Source organism: Siphateles boraxobius, unplaced genomic scaffold (assembly GCF_051911475.1).
Source record: "Siphateles boraxobius isolate OS27281-9 unplaced genomic scaffold, OSU_SipBor_1 32, whole genome shotgun sequence".
Classification (NCBI taxonomy): Eukaryota; Metazoa; Chordata; class Actinopteri; order Cypriniformes; family Leuciscidae; genus Siphateles; species Siphateles boraxobius.
The window spans coordinates 373,638-398,646 of record NW_027508942.1 but is presented as its reverse complement, the minus strand read 5'-3'; the positions used below and the strand labels follow the sequence as shown (position 1 = coordinate 398,646).

Genomic DNA, 25,009 nt, shown 5'->3' with positions numbered 1-25,009 from the left:
GTTGTTATCGGCTTTTAGTTGTTTCATTGACTCAACCTTGACTTTCTATGAGATGTACACGGACGTTTTTTTGAAGTCTTGACAAGTGCTTGCGTCTTTGTGCACAAGTGTCTGCGTCTGCTGAAGACAGCGGAGTAAAGCTCCAGCAGAACACACACACACACACACACACACACCTATTCTCTTCGTGGCACCCCCCACCCCCGCTCTCAGAAGCCCTACAGCACACAGAAGTGCTTTATACCAAACTCAAGTCACCCTTCTCCCTGCTCTCGCTCCATTGGGAACACTTCTCTCTTAGCACTCTCATTGGCATGCTAAAGAACTCTGATATTTTTGTCTGACATATTAAAGAAGGAATTAAGCAGAGCTATTGAAGGGCTTATGTCCTAAGCATTTTACTTTTTCATGGCTCTTATTTGAAAGCCAGACAAGTAGATGAGTAGAAAAGATGGGGAGGGAAGCGAACAGAGAGAGAGCTTATTGACAGCACTGTGGCCAGTCTCTCTGAGGGACAGGCCGAAACAATGTGCTGACTGTTAGCCGAGACCCCGCGATACTGTAGTGCGCCGAGAAATAAGTGTCCTTTCTGTGCTTGTTTTTTCTCTCTCTCTCCCAAGAAAGCTGTTACAATGAAACCAAGTCTAAAGCAGCAATTTGTAAGTCAAGAGCCTGGCAAAGTGGATTGTAATGGGGGGGTGGAGGGAGGCTGAAGGAGATTGGGTCCTGGAACTGCCACCACTTGTTCCAGCGGCTTTGTTCAACAGAAGGGGAAACTAGTGCCCTACCGTCCTTCACAAGACTGCTAGTGTTCTCCCTGTTACCTCACTGGATATTTCTCACTTTATCAGACAATATGTGAAAGTCCACTCAAACATGAACATTCTGTCATCACTTACCCTCATGTCTGCATGGCAACCTGTATGACTTTCTATCTTCTGTGGAGTACAAAAACAAGTATTTAAAACAACTGTTTTTGTCCATGTAATGAAAGTCCATTGGACCCCATTGACTTTTATTTGTATGGACATAATTTGTTGTTTTTATGGGGTGTCCTGGTTGAGTAATAAACCCTTGGCCTGAAATTTTGCTCTGGATACATCAAAAGCATTTATCTCCATTGATGGCCATTTAAAATACATTTTTGCAAGCATATTGCATTATATTATAGTTCTTTTTTGTCCCAGTGCTTGATTATTATTATTATTATTATTTTTTAAAAAATGGCTTTGAGGGGATGAACAATTTCTAACCACCATAACATGAGGATCTGTTCCTATTAAAAGCAGGCTGTACTGGTGTGTAAGCAGTGCAGACTCTCAGTAGCAGGGTGATAAATCCAGTGGACTGTTCAGCAGCCAGGGAACATTACAACGTTCAAGAGATGGCTTGCCCTGCTCTTTAGGCGGCCGTTTATGACAAAGTCCCCAACCACCATTATAGGAGCCTTGGGCTGCTACCGGAAACAAACCCACTGACACGTTGACAAAAATCCCTGCCCCGTGTTTATATGCCGTTTTGCAAAGAAATCGGAAAAGGTAATCATGTATGGAGGCTGGGGTTAAAAAGCAATGTAACAGTCTATTAACTTTAATATAGATATGTGGAATAAGCATATGCTGAGGCCCATTAGCATAAATCTTGGTTACACACGAGCGGGCCGCCACAGCGTGGCACGGGCACACTTTCTCTCAGTGGAGAGGTCTAATGACAAACACTCGGATGAAGTGAGCCAGCTCGCCGACGACTCACTTGAGCTCTCAATTAGAGGCCTCAGTGTTTAGCTCGCCCTACCATGCATACCGCTAGCTCCCTCTCAGAGACACTTCTGAGCAGTAAGGAACAAATAGCGGAGTAAAAGACATTGTGATAATGTTGTTATTTATAAATAATGCTGTGGTTGGCAAGTTATTGGAAGGGAAGAGTACACTCCCTAGTAATCATATTTTATTACATTTGCTTGTAAAGATTATGCGGTAACATTTTACAAAAGGTTCAATTAATTATTATTAGTTACTGAATTTGATTTTTAGAACAGTGCTTTTACAGCATTATTAATCTAGGTTACGGTTAATTTCCGTATGTCTGTCGATTTTTAACATTTTCAAGTTGCAGAAAGAACAACTATTATTGTTGTTGTGCTTTTACAGCATTATTAATCTACTGTAGGTTACGGTTAATTTCCGTATGTCTGTTGATTTGTAACATATTCAAGTTGCATAAAGAACAACTATTATTGTTGTGCTTTTACAGCATTATTAATCTAGGTTACGGTTAATTTCTGTATGTCTGTCGATTTTTAACATTTTCAAGTTGCGTAAAGAACAACTATTATTGTTATTTTGAAACTATTTGTAAAGTGCTGCAGAATACTCAAAATCATTTTCCTCTTTGGCTTCTTTATCATAATCTGTTGTTTTGCTTGATTTGTTATAAATCACAGACATTTTCGGTAAGGGCTGACAACACGCATGGAATTTTATGAGGAAAAACAGACAATAGCTAACAAGTAATTGAGACAAAAAGGTTTGTCAGAGGAAAGAAGGCTTGGGTGTAGGAAAAAGGAACACTTTCCATTTTGTTTGATTCATCATCAAAGAGGACTGAAAGGATGCTGAAACAAGAGAGATATTCCTGACTCGACTTTTTGTAGTCCCTCACTACAAAACTCAGTTCTTAGTGTTTGATGTTTTACTGAGAGAGGCTTTCAAAAGAACAGATGTGCTTGGAACTTCCAGGGAAAAAAAAGGAAATAGAGAGAAAGGGAGGACACAGGAAAGAAGATTAATCATGTTGTGTGTATGCCTTTTTTCATTGTTTACATTCAAAAACAATAGTTTGTTTTCTTCTTCGTCTTATTGTTGTTATTGTTTTATTGTTCGGTTAGGGTTATGGTTAGTTGTAGTGTTGCTTTTCAAAACATGTATGCTTGTTTTTATTAAAACTGAAGTGCGTAATATTTTCAATGTCAAAATGCTTTTTCATATCCCAGCTTGCTTGCCGGCATGCAAAGATTTATAAATAAATAAAAAATAAAATACTAAAAGATAAAAATATATAGTTTTAAATTCTGCAGGTGAATTTAGACATCACAATATTATAATATATAGCAAGAAAATTAATATTTATTTTGAGATGTTTTTAAAATCACATTTAACACGGTTATTGAATTATTGTTTTTAAAAATGAATGTTACGTGAACGTTAGGTGACCGGAAATGTAATTTAGATGTGAAATAGGGGAAAGAAACATGCACAATTAAATATCCTTTATCAAGTGATAATTTAGTCAAAATGCCTAAAAAAAATCACAAATAATAACAATGATCACTTGTAATATGATTAAATTGCTTATGACCTTTGACTAATAGGTGGCGCTGTTACCAAATTGTTGATGTGTGGTCAGAGTGAGGAGACATTTTCTAAGAAATTCAAAATGCTGGACAATATGTTCGACAGAATTTGCAAAATTTTATTATACATTTTGACCAGAACGTGACGCGGTTCAGACATTTTTTGAGTACCTCCAGGACATGATGACACATACCAAGTTTCATAACATACCCTGATGTGTGCATAAAATAAGTTATAAGCGAAATTTGCCGTTTTTAAAGTAACAATATGTAGTTTTTCAACCTTCATAATATATTTCCAAGACCCTTGTGATGGTACATCGACTTACAATAGGTTAAATGGCACGTCTGCCATAGCCTGACGTGATCTGTATCGCTTTTACTCGCACTATGTAACTTCGGGTTTCGGGTAGTAACCGGAGCACAAAAAGAACTACAAAATTCAACTGCTTTACGGCATACATAGTTTTTCTTCGTTTGTGATGTCTTTCATAAAATCATGCATCATACTCTACCTTGTCTGTGGCCATTGTTGATTCCAAAGCCGGTGCTGGATAAACAGCGAGCGTGCGCGTGCGACAGTAGGCTGCGGTAGGCTAAATTATTTACGACAGCGGTAATGGACAATTTCGCTTCCAACCTGTAGGGCGACCGCAGAGGAAAAGTACCTTGGTGTTGCTTTAATATCTCCTGACCAGTAGGTGGTGCTGTGCTGAAACACTACATATAGCATCAGGACATGCTTGTGATTATGTGTACCATAATTTGTCTCAATATGCTAAAACGTGGCAGAGATATAGGCTAGCCTTGCATCCTATTTGGAGTGCTCCTTTTCAAAATAATTCTCACGTAATTCAAAAATGGTTGGGTTAATCAAAAAGCATTTAATAACTTTATGCTGGCATGGTCTGAAGCTGATCTGAGCTAATTTTGGTGAAAATCAGAAAAACAGTCTTGGAGTTTAGAGACTCTCTAAACAGTTTAGAGACTCTAAAATTGCTCTGGTTAATATTCAGACTGTCCTCATTTCATCATTTTCCGCAGCAGTTCAATGGGTTTCCATAAACTTCGAGAGCGGAAGAAGAAGAAAAACTAACGGATACAACAGGTACTTTCTAGTTGTGTTGTCCAGTAGAGCTTGACTTTCTTTGCCCTTGACATGGGCTCACTTAATAACACCACTGCTTCCTCTCATTGTTGTCTGCTGTCACCCTCACATCCTGTCAGATGTCACACTGGGTCTGAACGTAAAAAAACCCTCCTGTGTATCTCTCATTCTGCTCTCTCTTTTCGCTTAAAGACTAACCAGCAAACATTTGCATGCTGCCACATTATAGCATCCTATCTGTCTGTTCCTGCGGCAGTCCGCGTGTCTGTGAAATTGCTACGCTGCGTATCTGTCGCATAAGCATCGTACACGGATCACATCGCCATAGAAATAACAGCATTGTAAAAGTCATAAATCACATGATGGAATAGCCAAAACTCAATTGAGTCGGAAACCATTGTGGCGTCTTCGGGGGCTAATTGGATTGGTGTTTAGCAAGACCCCGGGAGGAGGCTGGCCTAGCGTTCATGCATAAAATTGTCTTTGTTTCTCTCCGTCGGCCACACTTTTACTTCTCCCTCATTGCATCTCAGCCACCTCCGCCAATACTACACTGCACTGGGAGGCGTATTAGCACACCTTTGTGCCAACGCGGGAGGAGAGGGCGGGGGGACGGCAAAGAAAAAACAGAAATGATCTGGTATTAAATTTCAATAACACATTTCCCCCATCCCTCCAGAGTACAAGCAATCAAGGGTTAAATTGGATCTGTAACGTATGCTTGGTGACCCACAAATCGCTTCCCCATCAAACAGACTCATTACGAGCCGGCAAGCAGATGAGTGTTTGTGCGCCCCTGCCTCTGAGCGGCAGGGATTGTGTGTATTACTACTAACACGGCCGAGGTATTTAAATTTTGATTTTTTCGTAATGGGTTTTGACATGTTTCATTTCCTCCGGGGGAAGCGCCAGAGACCGCTGAAAGTAAATGTTGCTAAAAAGTCATCAAGGCAGAATATTAAAATGCCATCAAATAAGAATTTCGCTAATGTGATGGGGCCGGGGCCGCTGCAGGTACGTCACGCCGGGGTCAGAGGGGTCCTGGTTCTGGGAGAAACACTATTTGTTCCCCTTGGCTGCCTTTTTTCAGGCCTCTTAAATAAATTATTAAAGGACTTATATCTCTCGCCCTCAGCCCGCCTCTTGAGCCTCTCAAAGTTCAGCCACACCATTTGAAATGAAAAACAGGCAAAAAAGGCTGAGTGATCTGATGGACACAATCCTGTTGAACGGCAGCCTATTTCCTTTCATGAACCAGGGGAGTATTGCGTTTAAAACCGGACTCAAAAACGCCTAGTTGCTGTCTCCACGTGTCGCGTGCTTGTTTTGTTCTACCGAGGGGTAATTTACCTGAACATAAATGCAAGTAAGTGTATCTCTCTTTAAGAGCGCCATATTCACTCCCAACTCCCACACAACTCTGTTTGGAATGAATACCGTAGCATAAGGCATCTTATACATGATCATTTTGAGCTGATAATTACACATTTTGGGAGTCTGGCAGGATTGGACACTCACGTCTGGGTGTTGTGACAGCATGATTATTGGAAACACTTTCTGCCTCAGCGACTAAATTAAAACATTTGTCTGCTATGGATCCCCTAGTGCAGAAGACAACAAATAAAAAGGCAGCACAATATACGTTGCGTGCGTTTTGAATATAATCCGTTTCTTAAATAGTCCCGTTTCTCTTTCTCGCCATGTTCCCTCTATTGTTTTCTGTATTCCTCGGGTATTCCTTTTGAGCCCATTACCAGCCTGACAACCCACCAGCTGTCACTAATTGCCCACTAATGGGCTGCGGTGGTGTGATGGTTTCTCTGCGAGGGGCGTTCCAATTCTGTACTGGAGGTCCTTCTGGCTTGCCAAATCAAAGGGGACGTACTTAAAAGGCATGTCATGCTCTTCCCCTTAAAATTCAAATAAATCTCCAAACAGAAAGACACATCTCCATACTCTTTTGTTTCGGTGTATTTCTTTAGATTTTCTTTTTTAAACCACTTCGGGTGTTGCTGTTTAGCTGCGCTACACTGTAAAAAAAAGTTTTTCCAAATTGTCAATAAAGCAAGAAAATACTACTTCAGTCTTTCTACTTTAAAATTTCAGGTTTAATTCAATGTTACTTGCCGTTTCTTTGTAATTAATTGTGAAGTTTACTGGCAATTTCCGAATGCAAATTTTCTCCAGTGTACCTTTCCTCTCAACGCTTATGCTGATATGTGGAATCACGCGTGGTATTTGTAATCTTTGCGGTTGAGATTTTAGCAGGAGACAAGCGGGGCACGTGTCAGCCCTCTGCGTCAGCCAGCCTGCTAATAGATGTGAGAAGGTCATCTGGCATTAGCGGCAGAAGTACGTTAGCATTTGCGCCGAGCGTCTCTCGCCAGACTCTGTGCATGTTTGAAGGCGCTTGGACAAGCAGGCCCTTTCACAGTGATGAATGGCTTTTTTCAAGCGTTCTGCTCCCTAGTTATGAGAAGGGTGACCTGGTCATTGGACGACTTTATGAAGCTATAAAAAATGTATGTCAGTCTCCAGTCTCTAATGCCATCCCCAAACAGAGGAGGAGGGAGCGGAGAGGGGGAGCCGGAATGGTAAAAAGGCCATTTACCGGCGCTCTAAATAGCTCTCTGACTGCCCTTCTCCACTTATCTGACAATGTCCTTGTCGTCAAGACAATTTCTTATTCTGTTTTTTCTTCCCCCTCTCTCTGTTTTTACTCTTTTATAGGACATATTTGAATCGATGGCAGACGGTCCCTCTAAACCCACTCCAACTTCCGTCTTTCTCTCAGCACACTTGGGATCCGCAGCCTAAAACACCCCAGACTAAATCTGCTGATATTCTTGCAGTATTTGAAGCATGGGTGGAATACTTACTGGCTGTATAATGAGCAGGTGAGAGCGTCTTTATTTACAGGAATCGCTGGAGACGCCACATACTGTGTGAATGCATTAACTGTTTTTACCTGCATAGTGATTTATGATGTACATGGGTGTAACAATACACTCATGTCATGATTTGGTTCGATACACGATACTGATCTCACAATACGATACTCTCATGATACTTTAATCAAAACCAAAATAAAGAGTTAAGATGGTAAGATTTTTAATATGATCACTTCTAATACATATGATAAACGGTTAACAAAAAGTATTGTTCATTAAAATCCTAAATTTGCTTTACATTAGTGGTGGACTTTAATAGGTTTGGACTTGAATAGGTTTGGACTTCGTACTGCTCCCCCATGCACAGGACAATGGTGGCACCAGAATAGATATATTCAAGATTCTGCTTAGCTAAAAACACAGACATTTGCTTGCACAATCTCCCTGACTACATACATTTTAAATGTTTTATTTAGTGTTGCATGATTAATCATATCGCAATTTTTATGTCAAGCCTATGCGATTATATGACGCAAAATGCTGCGATTTTATGAAATAAATAAATGCTTGTGTGGACATGATAACCCATTCTCTCTCTGTTTGCAGATATTCTACACCTCTAATAAATAGAAGACCAGTCAGGTTCGGTTTAGGCTGTGGCGTGTATGTTCAGGCCGTGACATTTTCCGGTGTGCAGTGCGGAGAACATCTCTTATTCTTTACTAGTTAATAGTAAATAAACACGGATGAACAATCGGTGCGTTGAAAGATACAGTACAACTTACCAAAATGGTTATGCCTCATACATAATATCAATCAATCAGTGTTTTTCAACCTCGGAAAGAGGTCAATAAAACAGCTGGAGAACAATGTCACATAACGTTACATTTTACCTCAGGAAAGCCATTTGTTGGCTAGACAAATTATATATAGAGATGTAGGGGAGAGCGGGGCACAACGTAACGCTTTTTGACTTTCTCAGTTTGTGTAAATCTACTTAGGGTTGAGAGGATTTCTTTTTTCCCACATTAATTTCCCACATGTCTAGTGCAATTATGTGGTTTTGTTTTATTAATACAGTGTATACTTTTTTCTTGATTTACCCCGAAAGAATGGAAGTGAAATGTGACAACATGCCCCATAGGTGGGGTACATTGTAACATGTGAGGGGCACATTGTAACATCACCATATGACAGCTTCAAATGCTATCTGATCTAATCAAAAAAAATATACAAGTCAAACCAAAATATTTTCTTAATAAAATACAATTATGAACTTTTTCATATAAAATAATGGGATTTTTTAATAATTAAAAATAAAAACATTTTTGAGTTTGACAACAAACACACCGGAAAACACAGTTATACAGCATAGTTCAAAACAAAATAATAATTAATAATTTCTGAACATTGACTCTCAGTCTTTATTTACATGTTTATCATGTTTTCTCAATACAATTCATAAAAGTATAGAATATAATAGCATATTTCTAATAGGGGCACATTGTAACGCAGTGTTACAACATGCCCCAACTGCACAACTGGGGTTTAAACCCTGCTAGTGTCTTCTTCTAGTTAACAAAGCATTAAAGAACAATATCAACTGTTAAACAACAGATTCAAATAATATTACATTTGTCTAATTTTAAATAAGATATTTTTTCATCTCTATTTTTTGTGTTTAAGTAAGAAATGCACTTTTGCTATGGTTAAATAAATGTTCAGTGATATGTTACAAAGATTTCTGAATTTTGGGCGCAATCTTTTCTCTATATAGTGTTGATATGGCAACTAGTAAATACATTCAGTTTCGTCATGCTGGCATGCGTGGAAGTATTTAAAACAAGTGTGTTACAACTAGCCCTTGCGTTACGTTGTGCCCCGCACCCCCCTATGTCCCCTAATATTTGCACTATATTAAATATTTATTATATTTTTACTTATATCATTAAAATATTGTAACGTTGTTGTTTTAGCCTAGTAAAAAAACACATTTATTTTGAGTTGTTATTTTTAACCTTTAATAATAATACCAGCTGACAGGGCTCTCTGTATGTTTACATCATTAGGTAAGATTTTTTTTCTTGAGAAAAAATAACATGTATATACTGTACCGAATATTTATCCAAATGAATCGATATTGAATCAAGATCGGAATCAAATCACAACATTTGAATTAAAATCGTGAAATTTGTGTCATGCAATAATAAAAACAGTAGCCTACCAGTCATTGTACCATGTAAACATTGTAACAAGTTGTCAATAAACCAAATGTTTTGACAATCACAATACACTTACACCAAAAATGATCCACAGACTGAGTTTATACAAAGCATATGTTGCATCATGCTTAAATGTCCCTGTTTGTCTGCACAGAATGTTCAAATTATCTTATTTTCATGAGCATACAAATGCTCTTATTTATGGTTCCATTTATTTGTACTATTGAGACAATAACAAGTTTGCAGTAATGCAAAGATGTAATTTAATTATTTCATTTAGTAAAAAATATTATTTAAATTTGAAATCACTGTGCATTTAGTTGTTTTTGCTAGTTTGAGTTGAGAAATACACATTTCAGCATTATCACTAATCTGTGTGTGCATTTTCCTTGAACCAAGCAACCTGACTCATGAAACCATTTGTTTATTATATCGCAATCCCATATCGCAATACCAATATTGACCTCAATAATCGCAATATGAGATTTTCCCAAATCGTGCAGCCCTAGTTTTATTAAATGATGTATTTAAAGAATTTTTTTTTTACATGGAAGCTAAAATAATGACGTACTTTTTTTTGTTGTGACATTATCATATTTGATGCTTTCATTTTGGGTTAACTATACACAATACATATTGTCGCTATTCAAGATACATATTGTTGCATTGTGCATAATATATTGTTACAACCCTTTTTATATTTTTCTGAAAGGCCAGTTGAATTAGTGAGGCATCAGTGTTGACTAAACACTCATTTTATGAATGTAGAAGAGATGTAGCTTACTGAAACCTGAAGAGCAACGTGAGGTCACATCTGAAAGCCAAGATCAGGGATTTACTCACCAACAGTTTTCACCTCATTTCCATGTAGCATAGCAAAATCCCATTAATCACAAATGTCTTCTTTTTAATAAATATGCAAATTTATATTAGCCGATTGGTGTTACTCCTAATGTATCATTAATAAAACATGAGCCTCTCTACTCTCAGCCTGCCAATGTTTTGGAGAACAAACATTCAGGAATGGGGAGAAGATCCTGGAATGCTAATAGTCTGACTTGATGCTGGAAAATCTATATATCCATGATGAGTCCTTTTTCATTTTTGGAGATGTTAAACACTATAATTAATACAAAAACCTCCTGATGATTTTTGCTTTAATTCAGTCTCGGTTTCCAGCACAGCATGCAACTTTAAATTGAAAACTATGATCATTTATTTATGAAAGTAATTGGGTCATGATGTCTGACAAGTGCCTCCTTGCCTTTTTGAGACCTCTTAGGCCAAGAAGTGGATTACAGTCATGTTTTATTCACCGGTCTTGAGTCACATTATTGTAGTGGCTTATTATAGCTTCTTAACCTGCCGTGTGACCTGCACAGTCCCTGTACTAGACCACAGGCCTTGGGCTTGGTGGTCTTGTTAGCACAGTTAAGGATGGATTATTGCAGTTTTTTAACAGTCAGGAAGGATGTTGGTCTATGATATACTCTAACCTCAAGGTTTTTTTTTTAGCGAAATCAGAGGAATTAATTAATCAATCATAAATTACTATTATGGATTTCACTTTATATATATATATATATATATATATATATATATTATGCTCTTATTTATTGTTCCATTTATTTGTACTATTGAGACAATAACAAGTTTGCAGTAATGCAAAGATGTTATTTAATTATTTAATTTAGTAAAAAAATATTATTTAAATTTGAAAACACTGTGCATTTAGTTGTTTTGCTAGTTTGAGTTGAGAAATACACATTTCAGCATTATCACTAATCTGTGTGTGCATTTTCCTTGAGAACCAAGCAAGCTGACTCATGAAACCATTTGTTTATTATATCGCAATCCCATATCGCAATCGCAATATTGACCTCGAAAATCTCACACAGCCAGAGTCTCAACCTCATGTGTCAAAGAACATTACATTACAATAATAATAATGAATGTAAACAATTTATAGAGTTCTGACTTGTACCACCTGACTGCTGCAGATTCATTTTGGCTTTGCTAGCGTTTACATATAAACACAAAAATCCGAGCCTGAGGACGAGAACAGCTCCGAGTACGAATGCCACGGGTTGTCATTTCGTAATCATGGTTATGACATGGCGTGAACGCAACATAACATTGTTGTTTTGGTTCAAGAGGAACTGTAAAAGATGGCTGCTGTTTGTTTACGGCGCTCTGTGACTTTCTGTATACAACTCTGCATATCCTTTCGGAACTCACTTATGACGTGTGGTCTACTTGAACAGTGTGCACAGAAGTATGGAAATGCATATATCGCACCGAATGCAATAATTGGACAAAATGTTTTTGGTCTTAAGGATTTCGACTGAAGAAATATGTAAAAAAAATATAGAGAGTATATTCAGTCCACTTTTATTGTTACTTTTTATTTTATTTCTATCAGAATGCGAGAAGAGTTTCAACCAGTATAACATAAACTGTTTATATATGATTAGTGTTTTTATGTGTATATATATATATATATATATATATATATATATATATATATATATATATATATATATATATATATATACATACCTTTAATATCTTAACTTATTTTAATCTGATTAGTATTTAGGGTATTTCTTCAACTTTGGGTTCTTTTATGACACTCTTATAGTTTTATAAAAAAAAATTATCTTAAATATAAAAATGAATAATCCTAAACCATTTCAATATTTATTGTGTACTGCCCATTTTGTAAAAATCTATTTCCACCACAGAATGCTTTTAAACATCATTTGAGATGTAGAAATATTCATGACTTTTTCATATATATAAAAAAATAGACAGTTCCGCTATGTTGCATGTAGGTACACTGTTGGACATTGACACTATTTGACAAAATTGACACTATTGAGAGTGTAAAAAGTGTGTTTAAGATGATACGCTGTATTTGCAAAATGTTGACTAGGCCGAAAATGCCCATAGAAACACCCTACTATGATATGTTGATGTTCATTATAATGTCTTTTACATGGCTTATCAAAAACAACACAAGGCTATTTTTCTTCAATAGTAGCGCACTTGTTGCCGTCAGACTATGTTAGACTCGCAGCCCTCCATATTGTGCATTTCCCCAAACGGATAAACGAAAGAGATTATTTCAGTATCAGCGGAGTTAAAAGCAAGTGAGATGCTGGGGCCAAATTGCCCGCCTCTGTCTCTTCATGTGCAATCAATCATGGAGCTCTCCTCGGCCACGCTGTTTTAAAAACAGCTGTAATCTGTGGTCATTGTCGCCAGAGTAGATTGTTTGGCAAACTATTACCATAACTGTCAGGCCAAATCAGAAAAATAATCTCATCACTCCGGACAGATGCAGTTCCCCTGCATTATTGATACGGTCATCTCAGAGAGAGAGAGAATTATAAAACATAGTTCTATTTACAAAGGGAGATTGGCTGAGTCCTTGAGAGTGAGTGAGAGGGACAGGTACTTCCAGGAAGTGAGATATAGGCAGTCCAGAAGGGAGCAGGAAGGGAAGGAAAAACAAATTTCTTGGCTTCTTGGGGTCACCTCACCCCATGGGCTTGCTTCCTCCGTGAAAATGAATCACCCGGATACACCGACTGAATACTCAAAGTGCTTTCCCTGCCTCTGAGGCCTTGACACTTAATATTAGATTTTACCCCCTTTTTTATTGCAAAATGGGGTGGCTGGGGTTGATCTCAATAGCAAGGTAATCTCTGCATTTACTCTTGAAAGCAAAAAGCATGTTAGCATTCTTTTTCTGCAACTTTGTGTTCGTTGAAGTTTTTTCACATGAGAGTGTAAAGTGATTTGTTGACCACGAATAAGATTGAATGCACTTTGCAAACCCATTGCATAGTTACATATTAAATCTTAAAACTTGTTTTCTAGGCGTCTTTCGTGTACGTTCTTTAAATCTCTCCTGTTGACCCGTGCAGCCATGCTGAACCTTGGAAAGCCCTAAATTGCAGGTCTGCCGTTTGACCGGTTGCCAAACTTTGTGTTGTAAAAACATGTGTCCTTTGCTGGCACGGGACAAAATTTGGCAGGATAGCATACAGCGGCTTACAAGATCTAGCATATGGAAGGACAAATAGTCTCTCACCCAATGCATCAGGTCTGTGCCATCTTCCCTCACAAAAAAAAAAGAACATGATGGATGTTGGAAGATGAAGGCTGGGAAGGATCCAAGCAATACTTTCAGCCAATGGTTAGTAACAGCCGGGTTAGAGTTACAGCACCCTTGGCCTGGGAAGGGCTTGCCAGGAATATTCGTTGTCAACGTATCTTGGTGTTTTTACAAAGGTGGACCAATGGCATATTCTCAGTTCTCAATGGCTGACAATTAGCATGTTATGTCGTCGGAGAGTGATCAAAACTTTGATTTAGCCCTGACTGATTCAGCTGTGTTTTAGCCTGAGGCTTGCTTTGGAAATGACTATTTAGATATTAAAGCCAATGTTAATGATTCAATAAACCAGTGATTCACACTAAAATGAATAGAGAGCCACTTGCTTCTAAAGTGAAAAATTTTTAGTTGGAAAATTACAAAATGTATTGTTCCACTCTAAAATCTCACTCTGTTTTTTAAGATTATTTTTGCCTGCCCTAAAACAAAAAAATATTTTTGTTACAACAAAATTGGTTGTGAATATTTATAATAATGGTTCTGAATTCTGAATCTGAAATTACCGTAAAATGACCCGTGATCGTGAATGATTCAATGACTGTGTGAATCTGATTCGATCGATAACTTATGAGTGAGTTCATAGTTCATAGTCTAGTTTTTGTATTTGACTGACTCATTTAAAAAAACCTCTTATGGTTCGTAGGAGTTGTTTGTTATAAATTGTAAATATTGCTTGTAGAAAACATTGGCTCACACTCTAAAAATTGTATTAACTAATGCCATCCTACTCGCATGTATTTATGTCTGCTTTGTAATTTTAGTGTGTGTAAAGCAGGGATTGGTTTTCTCCGTTATTGACTCAAGTACAAATTTTCTAATACTAAAATCTTACATTTTGAAATACCTTCAAGCAAAAAAAGCAATATAATGTTGTCCTTTTTTGAAAATAAATGACATCTTTTCATTTTCCTCTATCATGTACCTGTGATTAATCCCATTAATTGCATCCTTATTTTAACATGATTAAGGCATTCACGTTAAAAAAAGAAAGAAAACACATTAGCAGTCTGTATTTTTCCCCTTACAAAGAGCCATGCACAAAGAATGAAAGTAAATGCGCTGTGTCACAATTGATCATCCTTTAGGGGAAAAAGAATGTCTGAATCAATTGAGGCTAAGATTGAGAAACATTTGCTCAGGACGCTGGGCAGACCTGGCAGTGGGACTTCAGGACCTGAGTGTGATAAATTTGTCCTTATTATCCCTATTGATGTTTAAATTTCTTCAGGGCTGTAAGTACACAGGCACCAGGCAGTGACAGAGGTATGGCGACCTCCTTCGATCCATAATTTACACCTGTTAGTGGACTCCCCTATCGTTTGTGAGTACACTCAGGCTTAAAGGTTAACAAAAGAGATGCTGGACCGGCTCTGCTGCCGAGGCAACGGATCAATGTCAAGTAAATAACCTTTTCTACCTTATTTCCCGAGCAGTATTGATCCGTTTTCCCCCCTCCCCGTTTTTCCTCTCCATTCAGCATTTTGTCATGTCTCCAGCCAACACGGGACACGCAACAGCAATTTCCCGTTGGAAGTGCAAAGTGTCATCTCATGACAGTCCTATTTTGAATGATTTCTCTGTTATGGCATGTAAAGACGATCATTTCTTGGAGAGACAGTTCATGAATTATTTAGTTTTAGAGATGAATAAGCTGTTGAATTCCTATGTGGAAAAATAACATGTAGAATAATTAACAGTACACTATACAACGAATGGACACACTTTAGTGTTTGTGTCACAATAACACATCTACGAAATAAGTTTTGAACAACATACACTTAATTTGTAGTTATATTGTAGAAATGTTTGTAACTAAACATTGATCATTGTTAGTTTTATATAATACTATATTATATTAAATTGAAGTGGGCATATATGAGGCCATATATAGTGTTTTGATAGAAATGTTGCCTATAAAACAGGCTCTAAAGTATATTTACTATAGTCTTTTGTAACCAGAGTAATTTGACCAGATTTATATTTCGCGTTTGCTTACAAGGACAGAAATTCAATAGCAGCATTAAACAAAATAAGATTCTGTAGGCTCGCTTGAATAATCTTAAGACGGACAACCCGAGAGGCTGCGATTGGTGCAATTGGCCAGTGTTTTGTTTGCCTCAGTTTTTCCCCACTAAAAGCACAGAGCCATAGCAAGAAAAGATGAAAGTTATTTTCTTCAAGTGAGAGCCCAAACCGACTGAGGTCAACCACAACTTATAATGGAGAGACCCTCTCCACCTTTCCCCATTGCTGTAGTTAAGCATGTACTGCTCAGAGAGATTTGTAATCGTACAGTCCACTTGAGTCACGGCTCTCTTTCAAGACAAGAATTCTGAATGGCCAAAACTAAGTCTTTTCCTGGGGGGAAAAAAAGATTGATGGTTCTTTTAAAAATGTTTGAAAAGGCAGAACTAAAATAAATTCTTGAATTCAGGTGAATGTGGCCAAGTGGAAAATTTTGTATTTCATAGTGTCACTTGAAAAAGATTTTGTGTGTGTGGGTGTGTGGGTGTGTGGGTGTGTGGGTGTGTGGGTGTGTGTGTGTGTGTGTGTGTGTGTGTGTGTGTGTGTGTGTGTGTGTGTGTGTGTGTGTGTGTGTGTGTGTGTGTTAAATGGATGATTAAATATTTACAAGTTTAAAAACAAAGACAAAATAAATTAATCTGATCTTTATTTTGACAATTTCCAAGAGCATCGGTATCTCAGTTATTGGTGTTTGCTTTGCGTTCCGTAACATAACATTTAAAAAGAGATTTCCCACAGCTGCATGTCAATTTCAAATTAACCTTAACAAACACACTCCAGGATTATGTTGGGATTAACAACACCATTCTGCTATTGAGTGTGTGTAATGCTTTTCATTTCAGTTTGGACCTATTTAGTTTAGTGGCCAGGGTTCATTATTCAGGCTATAGTATTGGTTGTCTCAATCTGTTCCCTAGTCAGTGGTAGGTAGGGTTAGGGAACCAGATATTTTTATGGCAGATTTGAATACGAGAAAGAATTTAAAAATTGTCTGTCTCTCTGTTTCGTTTCATTCATTCATTCATTCATTCATTCATTCATTCATTCATTCATTCATTCATTCATTCAATCATTCACTCACATGACTTTTATTTAATAAAGTAATATTTTTCTATTTTGTCATTTAAATTTTAAATTCGCTTTATTTTATATTTTATTTTAATTAGAAATAACTTGAAAATAAAATTATACAATACTATTATAAATCACTGTTTTAACGTGTGACATCGTGATCACAACGGTAATTGAGCAGTCAGTGTCCAATATTTATTTACATCAAGACCCTTACAAGTGCCCGAATTCTAGTCTTCACAATATCCTGATTGACGTCAGGAGTGGAATGAGACACACCCTCTGGATTGTTTTGTCTAGCTGCTGTCCAGTGAACTACTATTGATTTCCCCTGGCCTGTGCAGATCCCACTCCAACATGAGTGATTATCAAGCCTTTTCCTTGTGATGACACTGCACTTAGGTTCCATCAGCTCAGCTTCTCTTTGATGAATGTGCCCTGCGCTGCGACTCCCTCCCCCTGTGACATACACACTGGGCTGCGAGTGCTTGTTAGTCTGCAAGCTCTTGCTCTATGCGGTTACAATTCCACATCAAAGTGGTGGGTATACACTCTGTACTCGTGTATGCCCACCGCTAACCATGGATATACGTCCTGTGCAATTATTCATGAATGCTGATGTCGGCCATGCCGGTGTTTAGAAAGGAGAATGCAAATACCAAAGGGTCAGACTCTATTTCGTGGCTACGTAGACTTTGTAGTGTGGATGAGAAGCCCGTCTGTAAGAGGTGTAAATACATGGAAGTGACATGGATGGAGAGGGAGGAAAGAATAATTTTGGTTTCCAAATGCCATAAAATTCTCATTTCCTACTCTTTGAGTGAGCAAATCACTCACATGCTCTCTGTGCAGTTGTCACACAGGAAATAATATGGCAGCGGACAAATCCTCTGTGGCTGCTTGTCCTCAGCTGAACTTGTACACACAGTTGTGTACATCTGTGCCCCAGACACAGTTAGATCCTGAACTTCTATTGATTTTTAGGGGCCACTATGGGTGAGAGAAATAGCACTGAAAAACAAGGTGAATGGGAGTCTATGTTCTTGCCCTTGTGCTACAAGAACACCTAGTTTTGCGTGTGTCTGTTGGAACAAGAGCTCTCCAAGGAGAACAGCAAACCAACAAAACAAATTAAATCACAGGGCAAACCAGGAGCAGCAGGAGAGAGAGAGGGGAAAAAAAGGTATTTAAAAAAAAAAAAAACTTTGGTCAAAGTAATATATAGTAGCCTAAATACTTTAACATTTTTGCTTTCATCTGCCACACTGTCTCTGAAGTATCATAATTTGAGGGGGTTTTCTCAATTTTTTTTAATTAAAAGTTAATGATATGATAGGCTACATGCAATTGTGTGCAGTGAGAATTACATATTTTTTTAATTAATCCTTTGAAAGCCCTACTTAATATATAACTGTTTTGTGACATTTCTTTTAGTAAATACAGTACCATTAATAAATTGAGAATGCTTTAAAATCCCCCCCCCCCCCCCCCCCCACACACACACACAAATAATTTGGACACTGTGATTTAGAGTTTTACAGAAAATACTCAAAATGCAGAATGAGAACAGGGAACATTGTGGCAGTGCTGTAACATTTCTCCATTTGAATCCGTGTGTCTACCATCTCAAAACTTTTTGCAGATGGCATGTTCACACAAACTGCACTGATGTCTGCCATTCAAACCATTCATTAGAAATGAGTCCCGAGTAGATGTATCTCTGTGACCTGTAAGGCATATGTCTGAAAGAGTTTTTTTTTTTTTTTTTGACAGATGTACAGCTTGGAATTCCTATCTCATATCACAGAATAGGATTTCCTCTTAGCTGGGGGTTATCAAAGAGTCATTATAGAGAATAAAAACACAGTTGAATGTGCGTTTGAGTGCGCTCCTCTTATGGGACTTAAAATGAATATTCCACAGAGCCACATTTCATAGTGAACTTTTGACACGTGAGAACAAAAATGGCATTGAGCCGAGGCTATACAGTGTAAAACAAAAGAGGAGGCACTGAAGGACAAGTGATGGGGCCCTTCGGCTGCTATTCTAGAGTCTGGGAGCATGTGCCGCAGGTTCAATGACAAAGAGCACCTGCTGGTGTCACAGAGCTCGGGGGGAAGCTGGAATATGGTTGGGTGGTGGGGGGGCTGGGGGTGGAGTTGTTGTCTGAGGGAGAACTTTATGAGAGGCATGGATGTAGGGGTTATTTTCAGTAATGTGAATTGATCGCAGCGACTCCGGGTGTTTTGAAGAGGACCACCAGCAGGTCTGTTTTTGTGAGCTGAGACCTTTACTTGTCATTCACTTTTTAAGCAGGTGAAAAATGGCAAATGGGTGCCCCAGTTCCTCAAAAGGTGTAGGGCCTGCTGACACAGACTAATGGGCCCAAGTTCATGAGGTTAGTGTACACCACATGTGTGTTAGTGTGGAAATGTAGGTTCTATCCAAGTACATATACAAATATATCTGTCTTCTGAATGCATACTGCTTAAAGGGATAGTTCACCCAAAAATATAATTTTCTCATTATTTACTTACCCATGCCATTTCAAACCTTTTCAGTAGTTTTATGTGACCAAAATTAACCATTGATGATCTGTTAACTGTTGCGACTAGATCGTTGAGTCAGTGAGTTGAACTGAAGAATTGAATTGGACGGTCAACCAGTTTTGTTAAATGGATAAATTTGTTTTATATGTTTCTCTCACAAACCTATTGTATGACTTAGGCCATGTGTCCACCAAAGCGTTTTTTAGCCAGCTGAAAACGCTAGACGCTCTGCTGAAAACACCTAGCTTTGGGCGCTTGAGAGCTTTTTGGCAGCGCTGCGTTTTTTTTAGTTGAGACGATTCGTTGCTATGATACAGAAAACTGATTTACATGATACAGAAATGATACAGAAAATCAGAAACTGATTTCATAGATAATTTGTTTCATACTGAAAATGTATTTTTCATCCATTTTGTTCGGTTAGCTCCGCTGGTTGATGTTTTTGTACAGAAAGAATGTTGTGACAGTTGGTCGGTCTGGTATTTGTCCCGCCCCTCCTCCACTGTGATTGGATGGCTGTGTAAAAAATGACAGTGATGAGCGCTGCGTTTTACCCAAAGTTGAACATTTTTTAAGTCTCGGCGACCAGTAAAAAACGCCGGGCGCTCAGCGCTTGAGCGTTAAATACACGCTCAGCGCCTCGTTACGCTCATGGCGTTTAAAAAACGCGGCGCTCCCATTGAAAACAATTAGAATTTTACGCCAGGTGTGTGAAAAAATGCTTTGGTGGACACACGGCCTTAAAGGCCATGTTGCAGGTTAACCACCAATGGGTACATAAATCACTCAAGATATGTATATCATTTTTAAAATGTCTCAAAAATGGTCTTAAAGACCATTTTTTTTACGTTTTTGGTAGTAACAGGGTTTTTTTACGCAATTCGGTGATGACGTCACGTTGGGGAGAAGTGGAGGAAAGGTAGCCTCAGTCTAGTATATGGCGACTGACTGGGATGAGGAAGTGGTGGCAAGAGCCAACAGGTATGATGGCCCGCAGCCGTATAATTTCGAACCTGCCAGACGTGAGAGGGCAAATGAGGAATTGCCAAGAATTGATGGCCGTTAAAACCAATTAAATGCATGGTCCGAGGAGAATGAGTGGAGAGTTGGTGAAGTGTCCTGGTGAGTTGCTATCATTTAGCAACGCAGCAATGAGCACTGGAGCTAGTCTACGAGCAGCAGTGCACAATAATGACAAGTATTTTTTTTTTACTTTCATTGAATAGCACCGAGTGAAAAATCTGTCTTTTTATCTAGTGGCAGTGATAATGACGTTAGTTCAGATAAGTACCGGTAACCTTTGTCATAGTGTCGTAGTACTGGTTAACTTTGTCTTTGTCATCTATAAATAGAAGGCATCATGCTAGCTATATGGGCGTGGTGTGTTCACACCGAACGCGAATTTAATTATTTGACGCTCTATTCGCGTTCGGTGTCAACACACCATAAGCGTTTATCTCTTCCTCCGTGAAAATGTTGTTGCAAACGTAGCCGCCGCGTGTCTGTCGCTGTGTTTGGCAGGTGCTTATGTGGCGGTATAGAGAGAGATAGGCAGACAGCCAGATAGCATAACGTTAGCATAGATAGCTAGCAGCTAGATAGATAAATAGATAGAAATATATAGTAGGTAGATTGACAACATAGAGTTGGTCGCAAGTCAGAGGCGCCCGCGCCATTGGATGTGCAGCTGCCGCATATACTAGCCTATCTATCTATATCTATCTATATCTGTCTGTCTATATATCTAGTCTATATATCTATCTATATCTATGTATTTATCTATTTAATTTATCTGCCATCTGAATAATCTCGTCTACTACTCGTCTCTTTCTAGTCACTCTCAATGCTCTCAAGGCGGTCTTTGGTAAATTCTCTCCCCAAGGTGACGTAATGCAATGCATTGTGGGGGAAAGGAGAATCATTGGAAACCGCTGTAAGATAGTACCTACTTTTTCGTATTATATTCCATTTTGTGATACCCAACAACATAAAATACAATGGATAAGTGTTTAAATGTTTATTACCAACAAACAAATTGCACAAATTCGTTGAAAATTTAACCCTGCAACATGGCCTTTAAGGATAAATTTTATGGTCTTTTTTTGGCTATTTTGGTATTTTCATATAATGAAAAAATAATTACATAAAGTTGTGTAAATGAATTGTATGCAATCACACTTACTTTCATGTGTTTAATTATATTACAATTAAAGTACTTGAGGTTCATTTTAACTGTAGCATTTTATTTTATATTGCATTTAAAGTTAATGTTTTAAATGTACTAAATTGCAAATTCATAATTTCAAATGGTTAATTACAAATATATTTAAAAATGACTTATACTTTAATGTCATTTATATTGAAACTTATGTTAGTTTACCGTAAGTTCAAAGACAATAGACGTAATTATAAAATTACATACAAAGATGTATTTAAGTCCTACTTAAGTGTATACCTACTGTAAAGTTCAACTAACCTAATTTAATATAAATTTAAACTATAATACATTTCCATTTAACTGTAAAAACATGCAGTTAAGTGTCAAAAAAAAAAAACGTACGTTCTGTCCGCAATGAAGTAGACTTTAATATATTTCCATAATAAGTATACCCTTTCAAAAGCATGTTAAAGTGAAGTTATTTTTTCACAAGGGTATCCCTTTTAGTTATTTCTGTGGTGTAATGAAGATTTCAGCATCAGATCTGCACTGTGCTGAAGAGGGCAGAACTTCTAATTATGAGTTTAGATTACGGCAATAAGAGATTGTTGTGGAGAAAGGCTTAAGTTTAACCAAGCCTCGTATAAATATTCCTAAACTCCAGGCTGAGGTTTGTACTGTGGTTTTGGCAGTGTATCAGATGCGTTCATGCTTATATCAATCTGTGGTTTAAAAAGAAAGAAAGGAAAAAGACACACATGAAAAGTGACAGCTCAATCTCTGAATACTGTCTGGAGGCATTGTAAGGGAAGACAGTGTCACTTTCTGCTTCTCTGTTAAATGGTAACCTCAGGTAGCATAGCTAGTGGCTAATGTTAACATATCATTTGAGCTTGTCACCTAGAGGTTAGAGTTACATCCCTGTTTAGATCTCAGCAATTAATACTATATTAGTGGCACTGAGTCAACCACAGACTAGGCGGTTTACTAATATAGTTTGTGTAGCTTTGCATGCCATGTACCTTTCTTTGTCATTTTATTTTGTTGTTATACACTTACACAGTATGAAAGGAATTTTATGTGGTGCATAATAGCCAGCAAGCCTGCTTAGAGTTGTCTATACACAAGAGATTGTTGAACGTGGCAGTGCAAATGCAGTGATGCTAATGAGCGTTTTCACTACAAAACAGTAAGTATTTCGGGTTGCATATAAGTGCATATATGGCTAATAAACGAACAAAATTAAAGTCACCATGAAATCAAAATGGACTCTTCTTATTTTTTTATGGAATATTGCAGTATTTCTTGTAAATGTTTTATCCGTGCAGATAATTTACTTCATGTTCCCTCATATTCTTTAATTAAAATAACTTCCCTCCCCCGTTGCAGCGACGTCTCTTTTCTTCTCTGATGACAAGTTTAGTGGCACTTGCATGAAATCGCAGAAATAGCAAACAACAATGATCCAATCAATTCCTCATGGATAAAATCAGATCTTTGGTTCGTTTGATTGGTGTGTACATTTAGCTCTGTGTAAAATCACTCACAAGTTCTCTTTTCCCTTTGTAGTAAATGCAGTATATAGATAATATGGAGCGATTTTGGATTTTTCTCAAGGAAGCCAAATGCTACTTGATTGGTTGTGATTGCATGTGCATTTCTGATTGGTCAGTGACGTGGCAATGTGCCTTCATTCTGGCACTTGCCACCTCCTGCGGCACGGTTTCCAGTCCTAGTAGCGAAATGACTGAAAAATACTTTAGCTGGGAATTGATGAATTTTTCATTCTTTTTTTTCAATGAAATAATATCTTAATATTTATTTTTTGGGGGGAGGTGGGAGGGTGCTGGCAGTGGTCGTCTTGGTGGTTCAAAACAGCAGTGGAAGCATTGGCTGCAAAATTAAATCGGGCCTCCAGGTTTTTCTGGAAAAAAAAAAGTTCTCCATGGTCCAAGGTCAATGACCTGCTCTGTAGCACTCTCCAGTCCACCTCGGGGCACCTGCTAATGTCAGGCCTCTTTTAGATTCCCCAAATCGTGGCTCACCACTGGTTATTTTCAGCAGTGCTAAATGATCCCAGTGACCCTGGAGGTCTGACATGCTGCTTTTTTTTTCTTTACCAGAAGTCAAATGCCATAGCATTGCCCCGGGATCAAAGCCTTCAAAGTCAAACTCTGCTTAGGCAGCCATTGAAATCAGACCCCTGAGTCCAGCCAAGGATGCGGATGGAGTCGGATCATGGCCTAGCTGTAACTCAGATGGTAGCCAAGTGGTAGGGGCAAATGCATTCTCTCCCCCTTGTGAAATAGCTCTTTTATTGGGGTCAAAGTATAGCTAACTGTCGTGGCTCAGAAGGCTCATTAAGTTGCACCTAATGGACAGAGTGTTGAATATTTCTGTAAAACTGTGAACACTATGTTTGCGTTTGTTTTCCATGGCCTCACGGCACATGTGGCTCTATTTAGGGAAATGTTTTTCGGGAAGTCTTGACAGTTTTTGGATTACTTTTCCACACTAACATGTGATGACATGCCGTCCTTGAACTTGCGTGTGCCAACTCATGGAAAATTAATAAATAGACAAAAATTTTATGACGAGGATGTGTCAGACAACAAATTATAGTTGCACACAAATGAGGGTGGCAAACAAACATGCATCATTTTATAGCTATCTTTTTATTCATACTACAAAAAACAACTGTATCTCACAATTATAACATTATTTCTAATAATTGCAACATTGTGACTTTTCTCATAAATTTGACTTTATTTCTCAATGTGATTTCATATCACACAAGATGACTTTGTCTCATTATTGCAAATTTGTCTCTCAAAATTGTGCCTTATTTCTTATTTTAAATTTATCTCACGACTACTAAGTGGAAATTAGCTTTCATATTAATACTGGAATGGTATTCTAAAACTTTGGCCATGTTCCTGCCAACTTCAGTCTCTACATGCAGTCTGACCTCAGTATAAATTGTGTGCTTACAAACAGGCCATTAAACCTATTTGAATCGTTCATAGACTCGAGCGAAACAAAATTACCCGTCTATTGGAGCCAATCTTTTGATATAAAATCCTGGGTCGAGAAACTACACACAATCTCTCTGTTCGTCCCTCCCTGGATGTCAGTCTGTGTGTTCTTTCCCTTTCCGGTCCCCTACCCACCCCTTCCAATATGCAGGAAATGGTGTCTGGCCCCTTGACAGATAATGTGACACACACGTGTGCGGACGGAAACTGGGGCTGTGAGCCACAAAGGGCCACAGTGGGTCCTGGCCCCTGATAACATCAGGGAAGGAGAAGAGAAGAGAGGTGTCTACGGGAAGTTACCAGGTTTGGGAAGGCCTGGAGAATCCCGGTTATCTCCCAAAGGAGTCAGGAGTTGGAGTGTGGCCCTCTCCGGCAGCAGGCCAGGCTATGGAGTGTTGGGACCTTTGTTTGTCAT

The 25,009-nt window shown here is 38.2% G+C and overlaps 1 long non-coding RNA gene across 2 annotated transcripts in view; it reads left to right on the top strand.

Annotated features, from left to right (window-relative positions):
* LOC143700774 (uncharacterized) overlaps window positions 1-25,009 on the top strand; it is a 238,340-nt gene that overhangs the window by 62,132 nt on the left and 151,199 nt on the right. Inside the window, exons 1-3 of one of the 2 annotated variants that reach the window (XR_013189648.1) lie at window positions 2,709-2,795; window positions 4,397-4,460; window positions 7,191-7,357. This is a non-coding gene — a long non-coding RNA (uncharacterized LOC143700774). Of the gene's footprint in view, window positions 1-2,708; window positions 2,796-4,396; window positions 4,461-7,190; window positions 7,358-25,009 lie in introns of those variants that run through there. The other variant, XR_013189649.1, reaches the window with a different exon arrangement.